Source organism: Dermacentor andersoni, chromosome 9, assembly GCF_023375885.2.
Source record: "Dermacentor andersoni chromosome 9, qqDerAnde1_hic_scaffold, whole genome shotgun sequence".
Lineage (NCBI taxonomy): Eukaryota > Metazoa > Arthropoda > Arachnida > Ixodida > Ixodidae > Dermacentor > Dermacentor andersoni.
In genome coordinates, this window is record NC_092822.1 from 83313606 (window position 1) to 83332561 (window position 18956).

The window sequence follows — 18956 nt, forward strand, 5'->3', positions numbered from 1 at the left end:
CCTATATCTACGGACGCCCGTTCACTATCGTTGCTGACAACCGTGCGTTATGCTGGTTGGTGAATCTCCGTGACCCGAGTGGACGACTGGCACGTTGGGCTCTTCGACTGCAGGAGTACGACTTCGTTATTTCCTACAAGTCTGGGCGTCGCCACGCAGATGCGGACTGTCTCTCCCGCTTTCCTCTGACGACGACGGAGTGTGACGAAGACAATTTTGATGACTGTTTTGCTCCCATTTCTTCTACATTCCCAGACTCGACGACTTTCAAAGCAGAGCAGGAAAATGATATTAGTTTGGGACCTCTATTTGTAGCCGCATCGCGTCCTGGAGCCATCGGTCGATTTTGTGTCCACAACGGCCTGCTTTACAAGACCAATTATTCAGTTAAAGGCGCACGCTTCCTTCTGGTGGTGCCGCACAGTCTGCGAACGGACATACTGAGAGCCATGCACGACGATGTGACCTCTGGCCATCTAGGATTCATTGAACTTTGAACCGGACACATGAGCGTTTTTACTGGCCCAAAATGCGGGACACAGTCAAGCACTACGTCGCCAGTTGCGAACAATGTCAACGCTACAAGCGCCTACGACCGCTCCGCCACGTCTTCTCGAATCTCTGCCGCCACCTCGCCTGCCATTTGAACAAGTGGGTATCGATCTTCTGGGCCCATTTCCCCGATCATCTAACGACAACCGATGGGTGATCGTATGTGTCAACCATCTGACCCGTTACGCGGAAACGGCGGCCGTACCATCTTCAACAGCTGCGTCCGTTGCGACGTTTTTGCTTCGATTCATTATTCTCCGACATGGTCACCCCCCCCCCCCCCCCCCGCCCCATGTCATTAGCGATCGCGGTCGTCAGTTCATTGCGGACACCGTAGAAGAGCTGCTTCGTCTCTGCAGTTCGCAGTTCCGTCATTCAACGCCTTATCACCCTCAGACAAATGGGCTTGTAGAACGTACGAACAGAACTCTAACATGCTGGCCATGTACGTATCTTCCGATCACAAGGACTAGGATGACGTAATCCCCTTCATTACCTATGCTTATTATACTGCAAAGCATGAGACGACCGATTACAGTCCTTTTTATCTCCTTTACGCACGTTCACCGCTAAGCTGCATTGAAACTATATACTACCATTTGGCTTTCACAGCGAGTACTCTGTTGCCAAGACGCTTTGTCTTGCCGAAGAAGCCCGGCGTATCGCTCGTCTTCGTACTGTGGCATCGCAACACCGATCGAACGGGCGCTATGACAGCCGACACCAGTCCGTCTCGTACACGAAAGGAGACTTTGTGTGGTTGTGGACTCCGGGACGTAAACGTGGCTTATGCGAAACGGTTTTACCCCACGGCCACACACGGGCTCTCTCTCTCTCTCTCTCTCTCTCTCTCACACACACACACACACACACACACACACGGCCGTACACGGGCTCATTCGTAATTGTAGATCGCTTTAGTGACTTGACGTACGTGGTGGAACGCTTGACGTCCGCTGGTCGTCGGTCTAGCCAGGCCCAGTTAGTACATGTTGTCCGTCTTAAGCGGTTTCACCCTACACTTTCTGAATGATTTGCACTTGCCCAGCGGGCTTCGTTTGGCAACCGGGGATTGCTACGGCATGAGCCGGGCGAGCAGAAGAGGAAGAAGCTGGTGCAGCCTCGGGACGCCATCTAGACTTCCCCATCAATCTAGTCCCTTAAATAAAGCCGGAATAACATTAACCGTAACAATATATATATATATGTATATATATATATATATATATATATATATATATATATATATATATATATATGGAGATATAGTGGTCATGCTAACTGGGAGACTATATATACATATATATATAGTCTCCCAGTTAGCATGACCACCATATCTCCATAAAGCGAGACCACAGAAAATAAAATATAAGAGAAATATCCCCGATATCTCTTATTCGTCTTATATATATATATATATATATATATATATATATCGGCAGACACAAAAAGTACAACACAACGAGCGCCTGGCTTCCATTGCCTCATGCGATCGTAGCTTTTGCACGTGAAAAATTGACTTAATTTAAGTTAGCATGACCACTATATCTCCATAAAGCGAGACCACAGAAAATAAGATATAAGAGAAATATATGTATGTACGTATATATATATATATATATATATGTATATATATATATATATATATATATATATATGATGATGAAGATGATGAAGATCGGTCCACCGATCGAAACTGTCGACATTAAATACTTGTTCTGTTTACCTTGTAGCACCACTCAAGTTCTTTACGTTTGAAAGGTAGCCTGAAGAATCCCTCTTTGCCTACTACATGTATATATATATATATATATATATATATATATAGTATATATGTATACTGATATTCCCTTCCCCTGGAATCCAGTCCGTAACCCTTAATGACCGATGGTCATTCAGGGTTACGGACTGGATTCGAAGGGAAGGGAATATCAGTATACATATATACTGATATATATATATATATATATATGTATATATATATATATATATATATATATATATATATATACAACAGAAGAGTCTGGAGTTTTACGTGCCAAAATCATGATTTCATTATGAGGCACGTCAACATGTACAAAACAAAATACACCATACTGATGGGCGACTCAAATGCCAGGGTAGGCGAGAAGCAGGCTGGAGACAAGTCAGTGGGGGAATATGTACCTACGCACAGGAACGACGGAGGTCGACCATTCAATGTAAATATATGGGAAAGGGTGAGCTGTTTCAAGCCTCAGTAGTGTGATCCGCGGCTAAGTCCGTACAAGCAGTACAAGATGTTCACCATGGCCTCTGAAAACTCCGTCTCAGAGCCATACGCCAACTCGCCCATCTCCTGACTTAGCCGATACGTGGCGCTATCATCCCGAAAGTTTTTCACGATATTTCTCAACAAACACGAAAAGTGAAGCGGCCTAGAAAAATCCACCGAGTTATTCATAATACTCTATTGAGGAAGACGTCAGACACTAAGCGAAATGCCTTTGCGCAGTCGCTTGCGGCAAATCAAGTGAATTATACAAAAGCAACGCGATATTGTGTTCGGAGCTGCCGGCCGGGAGTGCTGTCACGTTTTACGTAAACTACGTAAACCACGTAGAGACGGTAGTGTTAATCTTCAGAAATAATGCATAAGCTAAAAGCTACGGGTCGTCTAGCGTTCTACGCACGCGCATTACGGTCCCGCTTATACGGTAACCCCGCTTTTAGGCTGAACAAGCTAAAATGAAACTGTATAGATTTTGTCCCGTGGCACCACAGTGATACGAATTGAAGAGCTTACACTCTCGTAGTGCCTTACTAACCAACTGACTGCTTCGCCTCAAGTAGCTCAAGTTAAGTGAATCCTACTACCGGTTGTTGCTGAATAAAACAATGTCATCGGCAAACCGAAGGTTGCTGAGATATATGCCGTCGATCTTTAGTCCTAAGCCTTCCCAGTTTAATAGCTTGAATACTTCTGAGCACGCAGTGAATAGCATCGGATTGATTGTGTCTCCATGTGTGACCCCTTTCTTTATAGGTATCTTCCTGCTTTTCTTGTGTAGAATTAGGGTAGCTGTAGAACCTCCTGTCAATATTTTCCAAGGTATCTACGTAAGCATTCTGTACGCCTTGATTACGTAATGTTGCTATGACTATTGCTATCTCTACTGAATGAAGTGCCTTTTCTTATCTTAGATAGCCATATAGAAGCTTATACTCAGCGGAGTTCTCTATGACTTGATTAATGACATGGATGTGTGAAGCTTTGCAGAGTATCCCTTCCTGAAGCCCGCCTATTCCGTTGGCTGCCAAGGTACCTATTCGATTGGAGATTATTTGGGTAAATATTTTATACTGGGAGTAAGTTAATTGGCCTATAATTTTTCAATTCATTGACATCTCTCTTATTGTGAATTAGTGTAATGTTTGCATTCGTCCAGTTTTCTGGGACCCTTGTAGTCTATTATATACACATCGTATAAAGAGCCGCCACTTCTTCATGCATTGTCTCCTGCATCTCTGAATAAATCGACTGTTATTCCATCTTCTCCCACCGCTCTTCCTCGTTTCATGTCTTGCAAGGCCCTTCTGACGTCATCGTTAGCGTACGTAAGGCTTCCCCCAGTAAGGCCGTAAAACAGTTCCTGTATTCTGTTCATTACTGTTTATAATTGAGGTATCCTGACTCAGTGGGTACTGTACAGGTCAGTATAGTATTCTTCCGCTGCTTTTACTATATCTTCGAGATTGCTGATGATATTAACCTCCTTATCTTTCAGTGCATACAGCTTGCTTTGTCCTATGCAAAGTTTCTTCCTCACCGATTTCAGGCTGCGTCAATTTTTATGCGAAGCATATTACTAGAGCTCAACCCAGCTCCTCAGGCGTGGCGGTGTCGCCTTCAATACCACGTGACACCGTGAGGTCGCGACAGAGGAGAAACGGGGCTCCAACTCGCGCCGTCGCTCGCGGCGTCGCGGCGGTATATAAGCAGCTGCGCTTGTTTCTAGGTGGCTTTGGCTCAACTCTTGCAAGATGGGCTGGGTGGGAATCGAACCAGGGTCTCCGGAGTGTGAGACGGAGACGCTACCACTGAGCCACGAGTACGATGCTTCGAAGCGGTACAAAAGCGCCTCTAGTGAATGCGGTGTTGCCTTAGAAACGAGCTGTTTCTAAGGCTCAGGCGTGCGTCGCTTGCTCAGGAGCACATTTCGTTGCCGCGCCGAACGCTGCGTTGCTCGACGCTCACCGCGTCCAATGCGGGGCGCGTAGTCGCTGCGCCGTAGCCCATTGTCTTACACCTCTTGGCGGGTCGACGGGAACGCTTTCGCGTTCCACTCTTGAAGGCGAAGCAGAGTAACGCATGAGTTGTTTCTTCGTCTAGCCGAACCAAATATAGCCAAGCAACAGCAGTTCACCAGGCTAAACAGTGGTTCAACAACTAAAATAAAGGCTAGTATGCTTCGCATCCTGGGCTTAACCTTAGCTAAGCCACAGCCATTTTTTAACGGCTTCTTTAGTCTTTCTCACGTTATGGTTTTCAATATCCCTTATTTTTGCCTTGTTGATCAGTTTTGACAGTTTCGCGAATTCTATCCTATCTCTTAAGTTGGACACTTCCATATTTTGTTGTTTCTTTATGAGGCCCTTTGTTACTTGGGAGAGCTTGCATATTGGTTGTCTTGGTGCCCTGCCTCCCAGTTCAGTTGCTGCCTCTGAAGCCAACCTAGTTACGGTTTCATTCATTAGCTCTGTCGTTATCATTTCTCTGTTCTAAGGCTGCATATTTGTTTGCAAGTACCAGCCTGAATTTATCTACGTTTACAATTACTGCCTCTAGGTTGACCTGTTTCTTCTTGACCGATTTAGCTTGATCTCTTCAAATTGAGGTGAATCCTAGCCCTCACTAACCTACGATCACTGCACTCTACCCTACCTATCACTTCTACATCCTGCACTATGTTGGGATCAGCAGAAACTATGAAGTCAATTTCATTTATTGTTTAACCATTAGGGATGTTCCAGGTCCACTTTCAGTTGCTACGCTTCCTGAAGGTGTTCCATATTCGAAGCTTATTTCTTTCTGCGAATTCTACCAGCATCTCTCCTCTAGCGCTCCTGGAATCGACGCAGTAGTTGCCAAGTGCTTGTTCACCAGCCTGCTTTCTCCCCACTTATGCACTGAAGTCGCCCGAGTTTGCACCGAGTTTGCACTTTTCTCATCGGTAATTAAACATCTTCATAAAACTGATCTACTTCCTCATCATCGTGACTGGGTGTTGTAGCGTAGGCTTGTACTACCTTTATACGATACCTCTTATTATGTCTGATTACAACTACAGCTAGCATCTCATTGATGCCGCAGAATTCGCCAATGTTGCCCGCTATGTCCTTATAGATTAGAAATCCTACCCCGTATTGCTTCTTATCTAGGAGACCTCTATAGCAGATGACATGTTCGTTATTTAGCAATGTATAAGCCACACCAGTTCTAATCTCACTATGGCCGATGATATCCCAAATAATGTCTGATGATTCTTCAAGGAGTCCTGCTAAGCTAGACTCACTCGAGAGGATTCGGGTGTCAAACGTTGCAAGGGTCAGCTTCCATTGACGGCCTGTCCAGATTCAGAGGTTCTTAGCACCTTCCGCTGCGTTACAGGTCTGACCGCCGCCTTGATCAGTTGCGCCCCAGCTGCTGGGGACTGAGTGCCATTCGGTAATTGAGTGATTCATTTGGGAGGGGGTTGCCCAATGCTGCACGAGGGAGGCCAATTCTTGATCTGTTGAGAAAGTGTTTTTTTGAAGCATTGTGGCCTTCCTAGTTTGTGTTTACCTGGATTAGTAAAGCACCACTTGCTCTCGGCATCTTTTGCCGGTGTAGGCGTCACTCCGAGCCTGCAGAAGTTGTGCACTGTAGGAGGTGAATTTCAAGATCACCATCATTAAAGAAAAGAAAACCTGATTAGGGGATTTGAACTTATGACTATGGCAACCGAGGATTCGCCATAGCTCAGTCAGCTAATCCCGCCGTGCCGATAGTGCAGCTTGTGCGCAAGCACAGGCTCCTGCTGCCGAGCGCAAGCAGCAACTACGTACCGAGGATGCGGCAGCCTACCAAGCCGTCGTTTATTGGACCGTTGGGACTAGTCCAGCGATAATCACCGGGGCGGCATGTTTCAGCTTCGCTGCTTAACCAGGTGTATGGAGTGCTTCGGCGGTGATTTTTACTTTGTCGTTTTCCTATGCGAGAGCAGAGGCCTCCGAGCTCCTTAAGGGCTGTAAAGACGAGCAGAAAACCATGTCCGCGTGCCAACTTCTTGGAATTGAGGGCCACCTTGTGCATATACGGAATGGCCACCGGCCGCACGTCTTCTTAAAGGACCTAAGCACCACAGTTTCCTACAATAATTACTAGTTGTACTACCACTAGTTACTACTAATTAGTTACTACTATTTACTAGTTGTACTAGTTACTTGTAGTACCACCATGCGAATGATGGCAAGTACATGGATTCTTTTGATCTTCGTGCTTCTGAATTTAGACGTTCTTGTGGCTTTGTATGTTATGGTACATGATTATTGGCGTAAGTTTCAGCGCCATCTGCACTCTTCGATTTGCAGAAGACGCCGCGAACACGCGCAATTGCTATTAATTGCAATGATTGAGCTTATCCAGATGGCCAAATGGAAACGCGCCAAGCGTCTCGAAGCACTGGCAAGCCCGGATAAATTGGGGCGTTTCATTAGCTTGTCGATGCATGCGTACGCGGCTTAATGAGTTCAATATCAGGCTTCTGTGCTATAGAGATCCTGTGCTCCAATCGTGCCGCCGGACAACTTTAATAATGTTCATTATTTATGTAACACGCAGTATATTGTCGAAAATGACAAGTTTACAAACTCGCAATGCCGTTTGAAGCCAAATGGACGAAGTTTAGGCAAATCCACGTACTTCACTTAATTCCCACGCCGGTACAACCGCTTTCATTGCAACTCCCGTAGACACTAGCGCCAGAGTTCCTTCTAGTAATTATTGTATGAAACTCTATTCCATGCACCACCTCCCAAAGCCATTCTAATTTTTTGCAATAGGCTTTCGACAACCGAAGTCGCCAGGTTAACGACAAACAATTATACGTGTTACTATGAAGAGATGCTTCATAGGATTTCTTGATACGTCATCTTACGTGGTAGACGAATATCTTCCCAGGCACTTAAGCCCTCTCCACTTTCGTCTTGTTCATTGTTGTTTCACTGTGCAGAGAGTTGAACATGCACATGCAGAGTTGTCCTGTCATCTGGGAGGCCAATCTCTTCATAGTGACACGTATTCTACACAGCGCAGGACGCGCCTGCATTTATTGGAAGTTTCTGGAATGTTATCGATGCTTCCATCCGCTGTCTGTGACCGAACCTTGTGTAATCTGATCGCATGTGTGCGCGACGCGAATAACGTAGAACTTTGTGGAAGGCACGCGGGTCCCAGCGATTAGTCTGGAAAATTCGACGACTGCTGTATAAAAGCCGACGTGCTTCAGCCGCTGATGAGGTTTTCGACGATCGCCGAGTGTGTTCGCCGCTATCGTTGTTCTTTTGAGTGTAGTCTGCGTGTGAGGGCACAGGTTAAAAACGCAAGTCAGTTTCGCTGCCTTCTTCACCGTCACTACTACATGACAGCTGGTGGAGGTGCTTTACGTTCTTCTACCGGATACCCCCGACAAGCCGTAATCGAAGACCGGACCGCAAAGACAACACCGAGCAAGCCGTCGGCTACAGCAGCTGCCCCAGAACATGGTATTCTACCAGAGACAACCAAGAAGGTCGTCAGAGAAGATCGTCCAGAGACGACCAAGAAGACAGCCCGAATGGCAGCCGTAGCGGCCCCAGTAGTTCTGCAGCAGCCCAGGGAGCCACCGACGTTCCGCGGTTCCACATTTGAGGACCCGGAAAGCTGGCTGGAGGCGTATGAGAGGATCGCCACGTTTTACAGTTTGGACAGTGAAGACAAGCTGCGACATGTCTCCGCCAAGACCTGGTTCGAGAATCGAGAAGCCACCTTAACGACGTGGGACCTGTTCCGAAGCGGCTTCTTACAAATGTTTACAAGCGTCGTGCGAAAAGAGCGAGCCCAAGCTCTACTAGAAACCAGAGTGCAGCTGCCAAATGAGACAATCGCGATCATCACGAAGAAGACCCGTTTTTCCCGGAACGCTGACCCGGAAATGTCGGAGGAGAAAAAAGTCTGCTTCCTGATGCGGGGCGTCAAGCAAGAAATTTCGCCGGACTTATTCGTAGCCCGTCGAAGACCGTGACTGAGTTTTCTGCAGAGGCATCGACGATCGAGAAAGCTCTGGAAAGGCCACCCGGCAATAAAACCACCAGGTGCTCACGCCGCAGTACGCCATCCAAGGACTGGGTTTCGACGACCTTCAAGAGACCATCAGGGCCATTGGGCTCGAAGAACTGCGCAAGGTCTTGCCTTCGTCGCATCCTGAAGTGGCCTCGCTTGCAGACATCGTGAAAGAAGAGGTACAGCGATAGCTTGGGTTCCTGAGATGCAACCTCAATTACCGCAGCCCAGCCAGAAGCGATCACCTGCGCCGCCGTCGCACGCCGTCAAGGCCCCCCTCCGCGACCGCGCCAGGGCCCTTTGACGCCGCAGTTCCGTCGTCCGCCGCCGCCGCCGCCTGCACGCCCACCCGTCGCCCAGCGCACCTACGCGAGGAAGACGGACATTTGGCGAGCCCCCGACCAACGCCCGCTCCGCTATCAGTGCGGAGAAGCCGGCCATGTGTACCGCCGATGCCCCTACCGAGACTTGGGGACTGAGAGGGTTCGCGTTCAAAGCGCCGCGTCCACAGCTTGGTAAGCGCCCACGTGACATCGCCGACTACTTAGTCGTCGCTCAGTGGAACTCTCGACGACCGTTCGCCGTCACCAGGCCGCTACCTGTCGCCGCAGCGAGGACCATACGCTGGCCCAGCCTGGGGCCTGTCCATCAGCCCATATCCGGCAAACTAAAAGCAGCAACCGATGGAGGCGCGGTTTCTGTTTGTCGAACTGACGAAGATCCTCCGCCGCTGACGAAGACGCCAAAACGACTATCTCGATGACATAGCAACGACGACATACCGCCGTCCCGACGAAGTCTGGCAGCAAAGAACACGCTGATGAAAGACGACCTGACGACGCGACGTTCCAGCCACGGGTCAACGCGACGCAGCCGTGATACGACGCCAAGACCTAACTGTAACGCAAGACAAAGAACCAGCGGCCTAGGCGTGCTACTCGACGGCCACACAGTCACTGCCTTAGTCGACACAGGGGCCGATTACTCCGTCACGAGTGAGCACATCGCCACCCAGATGAATCAGGTTAAGATTGCATGGGAGGGCCCCCAAATTTGTACCGCTGGAGGACACCTCATTACGCCGACTCGAATCTGCACGGCAAGAATTACCGTTATTGGCCGGACTTACCCTGCTACCTTCGTTATCCTCCAACAGTGTTCACGAGACGTCATTCTTGTCACGGACTTCCTGAACCAACACTGCGCAATCATCGACCTGAAGTCGAAAACAATAACGCTGTCGCGACAAAGTGATACCACTGGAGACCTCTCGTGGTCACACCTTGAGTGTGCTCGAAGATCAAGTGACCATCCTACCGCGCTCCTACTCGACCGTGAAATTTGCGTCACAAGAAGGATCGCTCGACTCCACGGAGGGAAAGCGGAAGTGATGCTAACCAACTTCAGCCAAGTGTTCAAGCACATCAGCAATGGCACGACAGTCGCGTACATTGAGGAAATTGTGGAAATGAGCAATGCCTTTGTCCTTTCAGATTCTACCGCATCTACTCCGCCGACCATAGTCCCCGAACCAGACCGACGTAAATTCAAGTCTCCCCATGAGCAAGCAGCAGCAGCAGCTCAGGAATTTTCTCCGATGGTACAAAGACTTCTTTTCGACGTCATCGAGGATACGACAAACACCAGTTACAAAGCGTCGCATAACCGAACAGTGTGCTCAACCACTACTCCAGAGCCCTTACCAAGTTTCGACGCGAGAACGCGAAGCTATTGGGCAACAAGTCGGCGAAATGCTCCACGACACCATCCAGCCGTCGAAAAGCCGTGGGCATCTCCTGTTGTCCTGGGGCAGAAAAAGGACGGCACCCTACGTTTCTGCGTCGATTATCGTCGACTGAACAAGATCACGAAGGAAGACGTATACCCACCTCCACGGAGAGACGACGTATTGGATCGGCTCTGCAACGCTAAATACTTGTGGAAGGACCTCAAGTCTGGCTACTGGCAAATATAAGTCGACCAGAGAGATCGCGAAAAGACCGCCTTCATCACGCCAGACGGCCTTCGCGAGTTCAAAGTCATGCCATTCTAACTGTGCTCGGCGCCTGCAACGTTTCAGCGCGTCATGGACACAGTGTTAGCAGCATTGAAGCGGCAGTCGTGTCTTGTTTACATGGATGACGTCGTTGTCTTCGCCACAAAATTCGACGACCACCTTAGGTGACTTGCGACAGTATTAGAGGCGATCATATAATCAGGGCTCACCCGGAAGTCGGAAAAGTGCCGCTTCGCTTACGATGAGCTTTTGTTCCTAGGCCACGTAATTAGCAAATCCGGAGTACGCCTCGACCCGCAGAAAATAGCTGCCATCGCAAAGTTCCCGCAGCACATCGACAAGAAGGCAGTGCGTAGATTCCTTGTGTGCCTACTACGGGCCCTTTGTCAAGGACTTTTCATGCATCACGGAGCCACTAACACACCTAACCAAATCTGATGTCGAGTTCAAGTGGCAAATGCCGCAGGCCGACGCATTTATGCAGTCGTCGCCGGTACTTGCACTTTGCGACGAAGACGCCGATACTTAAAACCACACTGACGCCAGTAGCCTGGGCTTTGGTGCCATCCTAGACCAGAAGAAAGACGGCCATGAACGGGTGATATCGTATGCTAGCCTGTCGCTGTCAAAAGCGGAAGGCAATTATTCTACGACTGAAAAGGAATGCCTCGCTATAACTTGGGCTACAGGAAAATCCGCCCTTACCTATATGGCAGACCATTCAAATTCGTCAGCGACGATCATGCGTTGTGTTGGCTAGCTAACTTAAAGGACCCTTCAGGACGGCTGGCGAGGTGGAGCCTTAAGGCTGCAAGAATATGACGTCATGGTAATCTACAAGTCCGGACGAAAACCCTGACGCCGACTGCCTATCAAGGGCCCCCATCAATCCGCCGCCGCAGGACGACGAGGACGGCGACGCCTTCCTCGGAATAATAAGCGCGGACGACTTCACTAAACAGCAACGAGCACACCCGGAGCTAAAAGGCCTCGCCGAGTATTTGCAAGGAAAACCGACGTAGTCCCAGGGGCATTTAAGCGCGGATTGTCTTCGTTCACGTTACAAAACAACCTGCTCTTAAAGAACTTTCACCAGTTGGCGCCAGCTACCTTGTTGTTCCATCAGCGTTGCGTCCAGAAATACTGCATGCTGCACGCCCTTCACGTACATTGAGGAAATTGTGGAAATGAGCAATGCCTTTGTCCTTTCAGATTCTGCCTCAAGTTCGCTTAATAAACGCTAGTTTCTATAACTAGTTTTGCTGCCTTCTTCGCCGTCACTACTACGTTACAATAGAACAAATGTTCGTTCCGGCAAGACAGCCAGGGTATTGCGCCAGGCAGGCGGTGCGTTAAGCAGACAAATTATGTGCCACAGCTTCGACTTGACAATGCTGCTAATTCATTTCACATGTTCCCAAGACGATAGCACCGGGCGAAAGATGACACTTACTTCGACTAGAATCAATCCATTCTTGATGCAGAAAGCGATGCTCCTTGGGCAATACGTGTTGACGACGGCACGCGAAATTCATTCGTCAATGAATCGTGGAAATAACGCACACATAAATGGGCACGCTCTACTAGAAACATGGCAAGAGAACTTCTTGTTGTGGAAGTTGGTGTCCATCCTTAAAAAGATATATTAATGCATGAAAGAACAACCCACGAAACTCAAGACTAGGCAAAGGGACAGGGCGTCGCTTACAAGTGCTTTATTTTTACAGAAGACCAGTTCATATTGTCACGTGATGGTGACGTTGAAGAACACAGTAGCAATACTGCGAACAACAAAACTAACTTTTATTGGGCGAACCTGTGCCCACAAAACAGGCTACACATATAGCACAACGATAGCGGCGAACACGGTCAGCGATCGTTGAAAATCTGATCAGCGGGTCAAGCGCGTCGGCTTTTATAGATCGGACAAAGTTCTACACTATTCGCGTCGCGCATAGATACAATCAAATTACACAAGTTGCGGTGAAAGACAGTGGACGGAACCATCTATAACATTGCAGAAACTTCTTTTACATGCAGGCGCGTCCTGCGCTGTGCGATAACATTTGTTAGGCGGCGAAACGTGGTCGCCCGATAAAGTTAAATACACGTGTCAATAAGTTCACTCAGCGCCTTCGCAACAAGCACATTCAAACATCAAGTGCGCTAAGATAAGAAACGTGTCAATAAGTTCACTCAGCGCCTTCGCAACAAGCACATTCAAACATCAAGTGCGCTAAGATAAGAAACAAACTTTTTTAACTAATACAATAACGACGTTTAACTAACACACAATCAACCTTTCTTACTGATATCAAACGCTTCCATAATTACCCTAGCTTTCGTATTTTTACTTCGAGCCTGAAAGTGCCTGAAACTTCGAGCCGGAAATTTCGGAACACCTGAGTCGCATGTTCCTCCGTTTTCTTGGAATTATGGCAACGCGGAAGTCGAGTCTGCTGTTGAGCTTCCGTCTTCACTACCTCCTGGTTAGACCCCTGCGTGCCTCCCATAGTTTTAAAAGACGCGGATCAATATCGGAGGTTTTGTGCGTCATTGATATGTCTTTCACTTTATCAAGAACTAAGTGGACATTCGAGCCAGACGTTGTAGTTTGCAGCTTCGTCTACTTTTCTTGTTCCGCAGAAACAGTCCAATTAGTGATATTAATCTTTCTTTCAGGCACCCTAATTCGGGATAGACTGGATGATGCTCAGAATGTAGAGGTCCCTTCCCAACGCTTCACCCTTATTTCCCTATGTCCATGTTCCTCCCAATTCTTGTAAAGAATGTGAGGTCTAGGCAGGTATAAATATCTAGATAGGCACGTGCCTTCGCACGTGGGCTGGGTTCGGCCTGTAAATAAAATTAATCGTAAGTTCAATGTTAGGGCCGACAGTGTGGTCCCCTTCGGGGTATCACTAAAGTAACCACACGTCTTGCGCTGGACGCTAGGGCGGTGCAAATGACCACTGGGGCCTAACGTGCAATATTATGTAAAGAAGGTAGTGGAAGTCGCGGGCACGCAATGTGGTGCGCTGCCACCGCCACTTAGTCCCAGGGAAGGCAACCGACCCAGGAACAGGGAGAAAGGCTGACGCCATCGCCTACCAAGAGGCCGGCCCTGACACCGCAGACCACGAAAGCTCCAGCTGGCGCCAGGGAGGTGTGTGGGCTAACGGCGTAACGGCACTGCATATCAATAACCATCTCCAATCTAAACCTGCTCACCACCCACAGCAAACACCACCGTCATCCCAAGCACAAAACAAAGCCACGTACGCAGAATCTGCTATATCTAACCGCGAAATCCGACGATTTCCATCGAGAATTCCGTCAGGCCCTGCAGGCGTGAGAGAACAAATTAGAAGGGAGGTTCAAGAAATGATTCGGAGAACCTTTGCAGAATTTCAAAATTCGGTACTTAACAGACATTTACGTCAAACATGAGATCTGCCCAGTCCGCGCGGTGTAAGCGGCAGCTACGACTGCACGGGTTCATTGACACGAGAAATGCATGTTTAACAATACCAGAAAAAAGAACAGCGTCTATCTATCCAACAGTCGGCGACGCTCTGCTGTAGTGGGGCCCCATCTGAGCACGTTTTATAGCGTATTTACAGTCCGAGTTCACTAAATCTTTTCTTTTAAAAGTGAGGCTACTTCAGCCTCTAACCTGGGAACTTCAAGTACATGCAAGCGCGATGCGTCTGCATGTACTTGGATGCATGCCATGTACTGCATGTACTGCCATGTACATGTACTGCATGCCAGGATGTTGTCACTGATTCTACATCGAAAGAGCGTAATCTATCAGAATTGCTCGCCTGAAGTGAATACTGGCGCAAATTGTCGACCACACGCGAGCACCAGCCATTGCGTTGGAATATACGAGCATTGAGAACACTTGATTTACCTCCTTTAGGACCCGTAGATCTTAATTCCTTGACGGATGCCATAGCGTGAAGCTGTTTGTGCTTTAGTGCTACTTCGTTTCAACCTGGTATCTCTTTTAATAAGTTAATTCTTTCTTTTATTTATCTCAGCTCAACCGTCCCTTGCGCAGACCAGTAAGTATCTAGGTGTAGGTGAAAAAAACAACTGCACAGCAAAAAGATTCGGTAGTGTAGTAGCGTCCTCGAAAGCAGAGGAATGCAGCGCATTCGTGCGTTAAAACATGCACCAAGCTTAAATGGGCTTTTTCACCAACCCCGATAGGCCCAGGAAAAAATACTATCGAGGTAATGGCAAAGGCTACTTTGAACATCTCAGCCATGACTCAGCCAAATTTGCAGTCGTGCGCAGTGGGTCAATTTCAGCGACAGCGCGACATTTTTTTTCTAAAGCCTCTTTTAAAACAGCTCTTCTATTCACTCGAACTGCCGGCGACTGCCGCGTGTGCTTTAGTGTTACTTAAGTCCTTGACGGACGCCATAGCGCGAAGCCGTGTTTGTGCTTTAGTGTTACTTCTTTTCAACCTGGTATCTCTTTTAATATCTTCATTCTTTTATTTATCTCAGCTCGACCAACCCTTGCGCAAACGGGTAAGTACCTAGGTGCAGGTGAAAAGAACAACTGCACAGCAGAAAGATTCGGTAGTGTAGTAGCGTCCTCGAAAGAAGCAGAGGATGGTAGCGCATTCGTGCGTTAAAATAGGCACCAAGCTTAAATGGCTTTTTCGCCAACCCCGAGAGGCCCAGGAAAAAATACTATCGATGTAATAGCAAAGGCTACTTTGAACATCTCAGCCACGACTCAGCCAAATTGGCAGTCGTGCGCAGTGCGTCAATTTCAGCGACAGCGTCTTCTACTCACTCTAACTGCCGGCGACTGCCGCGTGTCGTCATATTCCTTGTTGCCATAGTCATTCTGCAGCCAGTGATCATCATCATCATCATCATCAGCCTGGTTACGCCCACTGCAGTGCAAAGGCCTCTTCCATACTTCTCCAACTATCCCAATCACGTACTAATTGTGGCCATGTTTTCCCGACAAACTTCTTAATCTCATCCGCCCACCTAACTTTTTGCCGTCCCTTGCCCAACTAGGCCCAAATGAAGTATTACTGCTACGTTTCCCTTCCCTTTCCTCATTACATGTCCTGCCCATGCCGATTTCTTCTTGATTTCAACTAAGATGTAATTAACTCGCGTTTGTTCCCTCACCCAATCTGCTGGGCCGCAAAGAAACCATGACCCAGCTTATTTTTAAGAAGCTTATTTAAGAAGGTATAGCACTGAGCTATAGCAACGACCTATGGAAAGAAGAATGATGGTTACGCCCACTGCAGTGCAAAGGCCTCTTCCATACTTCTCCAACTATCCAAATAAGACAGCGTAGAATTTTTTTTTTTTTTTCGAAAGCTCCTCCTTTAGAACAGGTCGTCTACTCGCCAGTTTGAAGCTGCCAGCGACTGCCGGGCTCGGGTTCGGGTTCGAAGCTCCAGGGTGCAAGCGACGGGGATATTCCAGCGACCTACAAATACAATTTATTGGCGGTGTTTTTCAAAGTCGCTACGAGTTCAAGAAATGGCGATGCGGCGTGTGGCGCCGTCTGAAAGATACCCGCGAGCTGCACAAACAAGCACACACAGAGAGCCGGGCGTTGGTGATGCTGCTGGAAGGAGGCGTGTCTTCTTCTCAGCCTAAACAAGAGACGTTCATTCGCGAGAGCTTCTTTCATGTGTCTTCGTCTCCGCCGGTTTAATAGGTCCGGAGCTTCGACACCGAAGGAGAAGAGGTGGCATTGTAGCAGTCGTTCTTGCCCTTTTATAGGAGGCTGCCGTTGTCTTACAAAGTATATATACATTTTTTTTAGTTTGCGCTTCCCAACTCAGCAGGCGTCTTGTACAAGACCACGAGTGCACTGTATCCACGGCGAGCGAAACGATGGTAGCCGTCAACGCCGGCTTCATACACGTACCGGACGCCGTCGATGGTTGTCATTGGGCTAAGCTTTGTTAAATTGAGCAAGACTTACGAGGAAGCTTTGAACATCTCAGCCACGACTCAGCCAAATTTGCAGTCGTGCGCAGTGCGTCAATTTCAGCGACAGCGTCTTCTACTGACTCGAACTGCCGGCGACTGCCGCGTTCGAGTCTCCAATACCGTCCAATACCGTCCAATAAATGCATGCAAAACGCAGCAATGCTTTTAAAACAGAGGTAGTCTACTCGCCCGTTTTGAAGCTGCCAGTGACTGCCGTGTGTCGCCATACGGCAGGTTCCCGTAGACAATCAATGGTTCAATGGCCGTGGCCACTTGACTGCAAATTTATTGCCTGCATTTATCACTACGTGTTAGCAGACACTAAAGAGGAGAAAAGGTGCATTCACGCAGCGGAGCTGGAGGCGCCGTGGCCAGCAGTGCTGGATGAATATGTTATGTCGTTTGTTTTGTTTTCGGTTCCCAGGATAAATCCTGCAAATAAATCTGAAGAAACATACTGCGTTTTTCCGGGAGCGAAGACTACTTAATCAAACGTGACTAAATCATTTGTGTGGCGCTTTAGTTCCCTGGTTGTCGTCGTGACCTCAACAAAGAGAATGGCGGCAAGCCTGGTTAAGTGCGGTCGATAGGCGTTTCAAAGGACACCAGCCACGAGGAACGCGAGAAAATTGTGCGGAGCATTGGTTATGCTGCTGGACGGTGGCGCGCCTACTGCTTCACGTCCGCGAATGCGTACGCTCCAGGCCGCAGCATGTCGTCAGATGGAGAAAGTATCTCGATGAAAAAATTTACCGCGGACGTGCTATCCAAGACACGATTAGACCTTACATGTTTTGGAAAGCGTTCGAGGAAATCCCGAGAGTATGGGGAGGAATACCCAGCCATGCAGCTGACTCCGGGGCATTAGTGGGAATTAGTAAGTCGGCGTGGCCTTCCTTTTCGCGCTATTCTTGTGATACAAAGGTGTGCGCGAGCTGGGGGCAGTCTTCGGCTTGTCGGTCACTATCGTTGCACAGGTGGACACACGGAAGCGTCAGGATGGTGAGAGAGAGTGTCGATAGAATGCGAAGGCTTCCGTGCATACATGAGGAAGAAAAGTAAAAATCTTGTAGTAGCTTGAATCGCGGAGTTGTATACGAACGTTACAAAAGCAAGTACCCAGCCGCAGTTACCAGGATTAGATGCCGCGTTCATCGCTAGTACCTCACAGAGAGTGCGCTTAAACCATTCTGCGAGTCCGTTAGTCTGCGGGTAGTATGCCGTGCTCATTCGATGAATGAGGTGACACTCGGAAGCAGAGGTTCGGAGAGTAAGGCGTGACCTCTATCACATGAGGCGTTCTAGAAGTGCACAATGTTGATAGGTGAGGCGATGTAGGACGAAAGAGGCTACATCCCACATTGCAGCATTTGGTAAAGCAGCAGTTTGGGCGCTGCGTCTCAAATGGCCCGCAGCAACAATAACATCGATTGCAATTCGGTGTCATTCGTAGAGGGCCGTAAAAGCCAGTGCCGACACGATCGAAGTGTTTGGCAGGGCTCGGAAGTCGCTCCAAGACACCAGAGTGGCATAAAAGTGGCCATTTGTGACATTGACATCCAGAGCAGCACAGAACGAACTTTCGTACAAAAGTGCACGGTCCCTGACAGTGGTAGCGATAACAAATACGTTCGCATGTCTTAAAACAATCCGGCAGGTCATGTGTGGGAATGACCAATACCCATCTAGGGCCTCCGAGAGCGCAGTTGCGTTTTTGAAGCAGCCAGTCACGAATGGCGAAAGTAACAGCTTGGCGTCGGAGGGACAGAGATGGTACACAATTCTGAATGGTAAACGAAAAGACAAGCGATCCCCTTACCATGGCCTTGTTCTGTGACAGTTAGTGAAGCTAGAGAGATGACAAGAAGTGAACGGGATGGGGCATTTGCGTCAGTGTGTTTGCTTTGTGCAGTGGTAGACGACGCGAATGTAGCGTCGGTGGATTCGGAGTGCACTTCTTGCGAGGTGGTCAGATGGCTTTTCCAACGTGACGAACCAACAAAGCGCGTGGTGACCCCATTGTTAGATCAAATGGGTGGCCTTATATGTATGGGCGGAA